The sequence below is a fragment of the Rattus norvegicus genome, chromosome 5 (genome assembly GCF_021556685.1).
Source record: "Rattus norvegicus strain SHRSP/BbbUtx chromosome 5, alternate assembly SHRSP_T2T, whole genome shotgun sequence".
Taxonomy (NCBI): domain Eukaryota; kingdom Metazoa; phylum Chordata; class Mammalia; order Rodentia; family Muridae; genus Rattus; species Rattus norvegicus.
This window is the reverse complement of record NC_141538.1, coordinates 13650703-13657374: the sequence shown is the minus strand read 5'-3', so window position 1 is coordinate 13657374 and position 6672 is coordinate 13650703. Positions and strand designations below refer to the sequence as shown.

The following is a 6672-nucleotide window of genomic DNA, read 5'->3' as shown; positions in this document are numbered from 1 at the left end:
AAATGGACCTTATCATTAGTTTGTTGAGAGAAACCAAATATCCTTGGCAGTTATCTGAGTTGTCTGTGGGTTTCCATGGGGCCCCTGCAACCAACAACTCAAGTATGTAACTCACTTCTGGCATGGCAGATTTCATTTGTTGGTGAGAAAAGTCCAGTTAGAGCTTTTTCTCCTCGTTTACTTGGTTATTCCATTTAAATTTCATTCATATATGTACACACTTTAAGAAGTACTTTTAAGTGTCTGTCAGGAGCAATCTAGAAAGGTTAAGACTAGCAGATGACTTTGCTGAGATGGTCCACTGCCTTTTCATGGTCTGTAATGGATGAGCTCTTGGAAGTAAGACCTGAGAGTTTTTATCTCAGGATTGATTCTTTTTTTTGGGGGGGGGGGGCTGGGGACTGAACCCAGGGCCTTGCACTTGCTAGGCAAGCGCTCTACCACTGAGCTAAATCCCCAACCCCTTCAGGATTGATTCTTACTACTGATATGTCCTTCCTGTCATTTTATATTAATATAACAATTCTTGGGTAATAGGGTGCTATTGGAGAGATTTTCTGCAGACCAATGAAGATGTATTCTTTTGTAAGGATGTTATATAGACAAATAGATTATTTCTTAATTTCTAGTAGTGATTGTATAAAACTTCTAAATTTATACTAGTCATTATTGAATGCTTTATAAAAAGGGCTGCAATTAAGGCTCTGCAAGTCCTCATGTGTCCCAAGTTAATTGTACTAAGATAGAAAGCAGGCATGTTATGGATTTACAGTCAAACATTTCTTTCTGGACTGGTTGTAAAACCATTATCTGATAACTAAAGGTCATAAAAGGGACCAAATGATCTATTATAGGTGCAAGGACAGAAGATAAAATATTGACTGGGTTTATCTATAGAAAATTTCTATAGTAATGAGACACTAGACAGATGGCTTGCCTTTTGATGATTTGCCTTTTGACATGCCATGTTAACTTCGACATAAGAATCATAATTTTTACATCCTGTGGCAGATTTATGGTACCTGGTCTACATTGATCTATCCTTGGTCCATTTAAAATTTTGTGCAGGGTGATAAATATGGATTTATGAGCACCATTTTTGAAGATGTTGTCTTTTTTTCCAGTGTGTATTTCTTGCTACTTTGTCAAATAAATCAGGTGTCTTCAATTTAAATTCCATTTATCAACATATCTATGTTTGTGCCAATGCAATGCCATTTTTATTATTACAGCTATGAAGCACAATTTGAGTTTTGGGATGGTGACAGCTCCAGCAGTTCTTTTATCACTCAGGATTGTTTTAGTTACGCTGGGCTTATGTGTTTCTATACAAAGCTAAAAGTATACTTTAAATTTGTATCCCTTTGATCTCCTTCTCTCTCTCTTATTGCTTCAACTAGTGTTTTCAGCAGTTTGGCTGTTTGTTTGTGATGTCATAATCTGGCATCCTTTTGACTGGGATGTGTATAGTCCATGGGATGTGTAACCTGAGTTGAGGCAAGGAAAAGCTGGTGGATGTGCTGTTTAATTGGACCAGGGAAAGATGGCTTCCTAACTACAGGTCTGTAGCTAATCATATGAGTGTGCAGATGGATACAGGCAGGGAAAAATGGGAAGGTATAGGAAAGAATGAGAAAGGGAATGAGAAATATACTAAGAAAAGTGTGTGGGATGGATGCAGTCTGAAACTAGGCTTGTGAAGTGGCAGGTAGATGAGCATGGGGATGAAAAGACTGAGCAAACAATGCAAACAAAGAAGGTTAAAGGTCTGGAATTAGACATGTGGGTCTGATAATGGTGGTAGGTTGAGGAAATCGAAGCTGAAGGGAAGAAGCTGCAGGTTTAGGAAAGGTAGTTCATGAACCAGGATAATTTATTTTGTCTTATAGGTTTAGAAGGCTCAGTTTGTGATCGTTTGGTCCCATGTCCTTTGGACACATGATAGTGTGATCCATCACTATGGGAAGCATGTGGCGGAGAAAACTATTCATCATGTAGTAGCTGAGAAGAAGAGAGAAACGGGAAGAATGACATCTCAGTATTCCCACTTAGTATGCATTCCCAATAACCTAACTTCTCCTACTAGACTCTACCTACTATAGTTTTAGCATTTCCTTAGCATTTCCTGTCGGTTGGTGACCATGCTTTAACTCATGAGTTTTTGGGACACTTAGCCAAACTATTTGTCTTAGCTCCTATTGCTGTGATAAAATACCTGGAAAAAAGCAACTTAGGAAAAAAATGATTTTAATTCACAATTCCAGGTTACAGCGCATCATTGCAGGGAATTTAAGGTGATAGAAAGTTGACGCATGTGTTCATCTTATACCTGTAGTCAAGAAAAGAAAGTAATCAATCAAGTATGTATAGTTATACTCATCTTTCTCCATTTTTGAATAATTCAGTGTGCTGTGCCTAGGGAATAGTGCCTAACCTAGGAGAGTCTTTTCAGCTTAGTGAAATAAATCAAGGTCATCCCCACACATATATTCCAGGAACCCATCTCCCAGGTGATTGTGTAGCTTGTCAAGTTGATAATTGTTACTCACCATTGTAAATCCGCACCCTCGTTACATGCCTTAGAAAGAAGCAAAATCACATGAAGTAACATACTGCAAGTATGTGTGTGTGTGTGTGTGTGTGTGTATATATGGTATATGGTATATGGATTATATGGTACTTGGTATCTCAATTGATGGATCAATTGATTAAAATGCTTGCTATGCAAGCGTAAGAAAGTGCGTTGGGGTCCCAAAGCACCCACATATGATCTGAATGTGACACCATGCTTCTATCACCCCAGCATTGAAAAGGGAGTGGTAGAGACAAGTGACTTAGGTAGATATCCTGACTCAGTGAATTCCAAGTTCAGTGAGAGACCTCAGAACTAAGGGTTGGGGAACAGTTAAGAAAGACATTGAGCATTGCCCTCTTGTTTCTACATGTACATGAACACATAGGTATATATGCCACTTAACAACCCCTCCCTTAAAAATGGTCTTAACCAACCTGTTATAAAATTAAGTCCAAACAGAATGGGTAGGTGATAGTAATCTCAATAAATTGGTCTTTTTTTTAATTTAGAGAATACTTTATTAGTTTTTGTAATCAAACCCACGTAGATAAGACCTTACATATTTAATACAGTGTGTTACCCCTGTACAAATGGAAAAAACTTAAGTTCAACATTTCTAGACCAATATGGCTGTTAATTTCTGTACAGTGCCAACTCAACACAGTAAACGGGGATACTTTTTTCCAAAGTTGACAGCACAGCTAAAGTTTCAAAAAATTCAAATTCTATATCTGTATATATATATTTATATTTATATAAAAAGACCAATAATAGCAGTGTGTTATGCATCAACAGCAGCAACAGCTTTTCCAGGTTCTGTAGTCATCTGAACAAAACTGTAGAGACATCCAGCACACTCCATTAAAAAAAAAAAGGAAAAAAACAAAACCCGAGAAAACAGCACAGTTCTGTTACTCTTGTGGTACCTGGCACCATTTTTTTTTAAATTAGCTTCTCAATCATCATCTGGAAAGAAAACATTCTGAGCAACATCATTAAAAACAGCTCTGATAAAGCACGGTCACTACTACGTATCATAAAGCAGGTACAAGCTATTTTACATCCACAGAGGTATGATACAGTACTGTCCTACATCTATAATACTAGAGGATACAATTTAAAAGGCATTATTTGAGACTTGATTCTACTTTTCCAGCAGAGGGCCCAAAGGATGGTGTGACACAGCTTTGTAAAGAAACATACTCTAGACAGGATTTCCTTTCACTAGTGGCACAGTTCTAAGGATTCATTCTCTCCATGAATGTCAGCTAAAACCGTTATTAAAAAAATGAAATATCCCTAGAACAAAACCGTATAACCACCGGATTCACATGAAGATGACCTAGTGGAGACAAGCTGGACCTCACCTTACCAACAAGCTATCAAATCTGTTATGTTTAAACAGTGAGACCTCCAAGGAAGGAGATGCCAAGTAGTGCTTCAAAGCTTCGGACCACAATCAAACATAGCATCCTTTTCAACAGAAGCAGAAGCTCATCTGAATATGCTCAAGGATGCTGACATCAACATTTAATCATCTCCTCACTCATCCAGGAAGAAGGGGAGATCAGTTACTACTGTACTTTATTGTGTTCAACCAAATCACCATGTTACAAAAATAGCAAGCTGCCATAATAAAAAATAAGGCTCCTCTATCCAGCATCAGATAGCATCATTTTACTTTCAAGCCTAGAAATTGCACACTTGTATATAAACCAACCAAAGATGAGGATTGAGAGTTCATCTTGGTGGATTTTTCCTTTGATGAATATGAAGTGTCCTTCCTTATCTTTTTTGATGACTTTTAATTGAAAATTGATTTTATTTGATATTAGAATGGCTACTCCAGCTTGCTTCTTCTGACCATTTGCTTGGAAAGTTGTTTTCCAGCCTTTCACTCTGAGGTAGTGTCTGTCTTTGTCTCTGAGGTGTGTTTCCTGTAGGCAGCAGAATGCAGGGTCCTCATTGTGTATCCAGTTTGTTAATCTATGTCATTTTATTGGGGAGTTGAGGCCATTGATGTTGAGAGATATTAAGGAATAGTGATTATTGCTTCCTGTTATATTCATATTTGGATGTGAGGTTATGTTTGTGTGCTTTTCTTCTCTTTGTTTTGTTGCCAAGACGATTAGTTTCTTGCTTCTTCTAGGGTATAGCTTGCCTCCTTATGTTGGGCTTTACCATTTATTATCCTTTGTAGTGCTGGATTTGTAGAAAGATATTGTGTAAATTTGGTTTTGTCATGGAATATCTTGGTTTCTCCATCTATGTTAATTGAGAGTTTTGCAGGATACAGTAACCTGGGCTGGCATTTGTGTTCTCTTAGGGTCTGTATGACATCTGTCCAGGATCTTCTGGCCTTCATGGTTTCTGGCGAAAAGTCTGGTGTGATTCTGATAGGTCTGCCTTTATATGTTACTTGACCTTTTTCCCTTACTGCTTTTAATATTCTTCCTTTATTTTGTGTGTTTGGTGTTTTGACAATTATGTGATGGGAGGTGTTTCTTTTCTGGTCCAATCTATTTGGAGTTCTGTAGGCTTCTTGTATGCCTATGGGTATCTCTTTTTTTAGGTTAGGGAAGTTTTCTTCTATGATTTTGTTGAAGATATTTACTGGTCCTTTGAGCTGGGAGTCTTCACTCTCTTCTATACCTATTATCCTTAGGTTTGATCTTCTCATTGAGTCCTGGATTTCCTGTATGTTTTGGACCAGTAGCTTTTTCTGCTTAACATTATCTTTGACAGTTGAGTCAATGATTTCTATGGAATCTTCTGCTCCTGAGATTCTCTCTTCCATTCCTTGTATTCTGTTGGTGAAGCTTGCATCTACAGCTCCTTGTCTTTTCTTTTGATTTTCTATGTCCAGGGTTGTTTCCATGTTTTCTTTCTTGATTGCTTCTATTTCCATTTTTAATTCCTTCAACTGTTTGATTGTGTTTTCCTGGAATTCTTTCAGGGATTTTTGCGATTCCTCTCTGTAGGCTTCTACTTGTTCTCTAAGGGAGTTCTTTATGTCTTTCTTGAAGTCCTCCAGCATCATGATCAAATATGATTTTGAAACTAGATCTTGCTTTTCTGGTGTGTTTGGATATTCCGTGTTTGCTTTGGTGGGAGAATTGGGTTCCGATGATGCCATGTAGTCTTGGTTTCTGTTGCTTGGGTTCCTGCGCTTGCCTCTCGCCATCAGATTATCTCTAGTGTTACTTTGTTCTGCTATTTCTGACCATGGCTAGACTGTCCTATAAGCCTGTGTGTCAGGAGTGCTGTAGACCTGTTTTCCTGTTTTCTTTCAGCCAGTTATGGGGACAGAGTGTTCTGCTTTCGGGCGTGTAGTTTTTCTTCTCTACAGGTCTTCAGCTGTTCCTGTGCGCCTGTGTCTTGAGTTCACCAGGCAGGTTTCTTGCAGGGGAAAAGTTGGTCCTACCTGTGGTTCCAAGGCTCAAGTTTGCTCGGGGGTACTGCCTAAGTCCTCTCTGCGGCGGCAGCAACTGGGAAGATCTGCGCCGCTCTTTCCGGGAGCCTCTGTGCACCAGGGTTCCAAATGATGTTTGGTGTTTTCCTCTGGCGTCTGGATGTGCACAGAGTGCAGTCTCTTCTGGTTTCCCAGGCGTGTCTGCCTCTCTGAAGGTTCAGCTCTCCCTCCCACGGGATTTGGGTGCAGAGAACTGTTTATCCGGTCTGTTTCCTCAGGTTCCGGCGGTGTCTCCGGCGCAGGGGTCCTGCCGCTCCCGGGCCCTCCCCTATGGGAACCCAGAGGCCTTATACAGTTGCCTTTTGGGCCAGGGATGTGGGCAGGGGTGGGCAGTGTTGGTGGTCTCCTCCGCTCTGCAGCCTCAGGAGTGCCCACCTGATCAGGCGGTGAGGTCTCTCTCCCACGGGGTTTGGGAGCAGAGAGCTGCTGCGGGCCGGGATCCGCGGGTGTGGGACCTCCGGTAAACACAGGAAGTGCCCGGTCCTAGAGGAACTTTGCCTCTGTGTGTCCTGAGCTCACCAGGCAGGTTTCCTGCAGGGGAAAAGTTGGTCCTACCTGCAGTTCCAAGGCTCAAGTTTGCTCGTGGGGTACTGCCTAAGTCCTCTCCGCTGTGGCAGCAACCGGG

At 40.5% G+C, this 6672-nt stretch overlaps 1 long non-coding RNA gene across 1 annotated transcript; it reads left to right on the top strand.

Annotated features, from left to right (window-relative positions):
- The first annotated feature begins 1459 nt into the window (after positions 1–1459).
- Positions 1460–2360, top strand: LOC108350922 (uncharacterized). Its single transcript, XR_015620107.1, has 3 exons — positions 1460–1561; positions 1890–2051; positions 2265–2360. It is a non-coding gene; the product is annotated as an uncharacterized LOC108350922 (long non-coding RNA).
- Positions 2361–6672: the final 4312 nt, after the last annotated feature.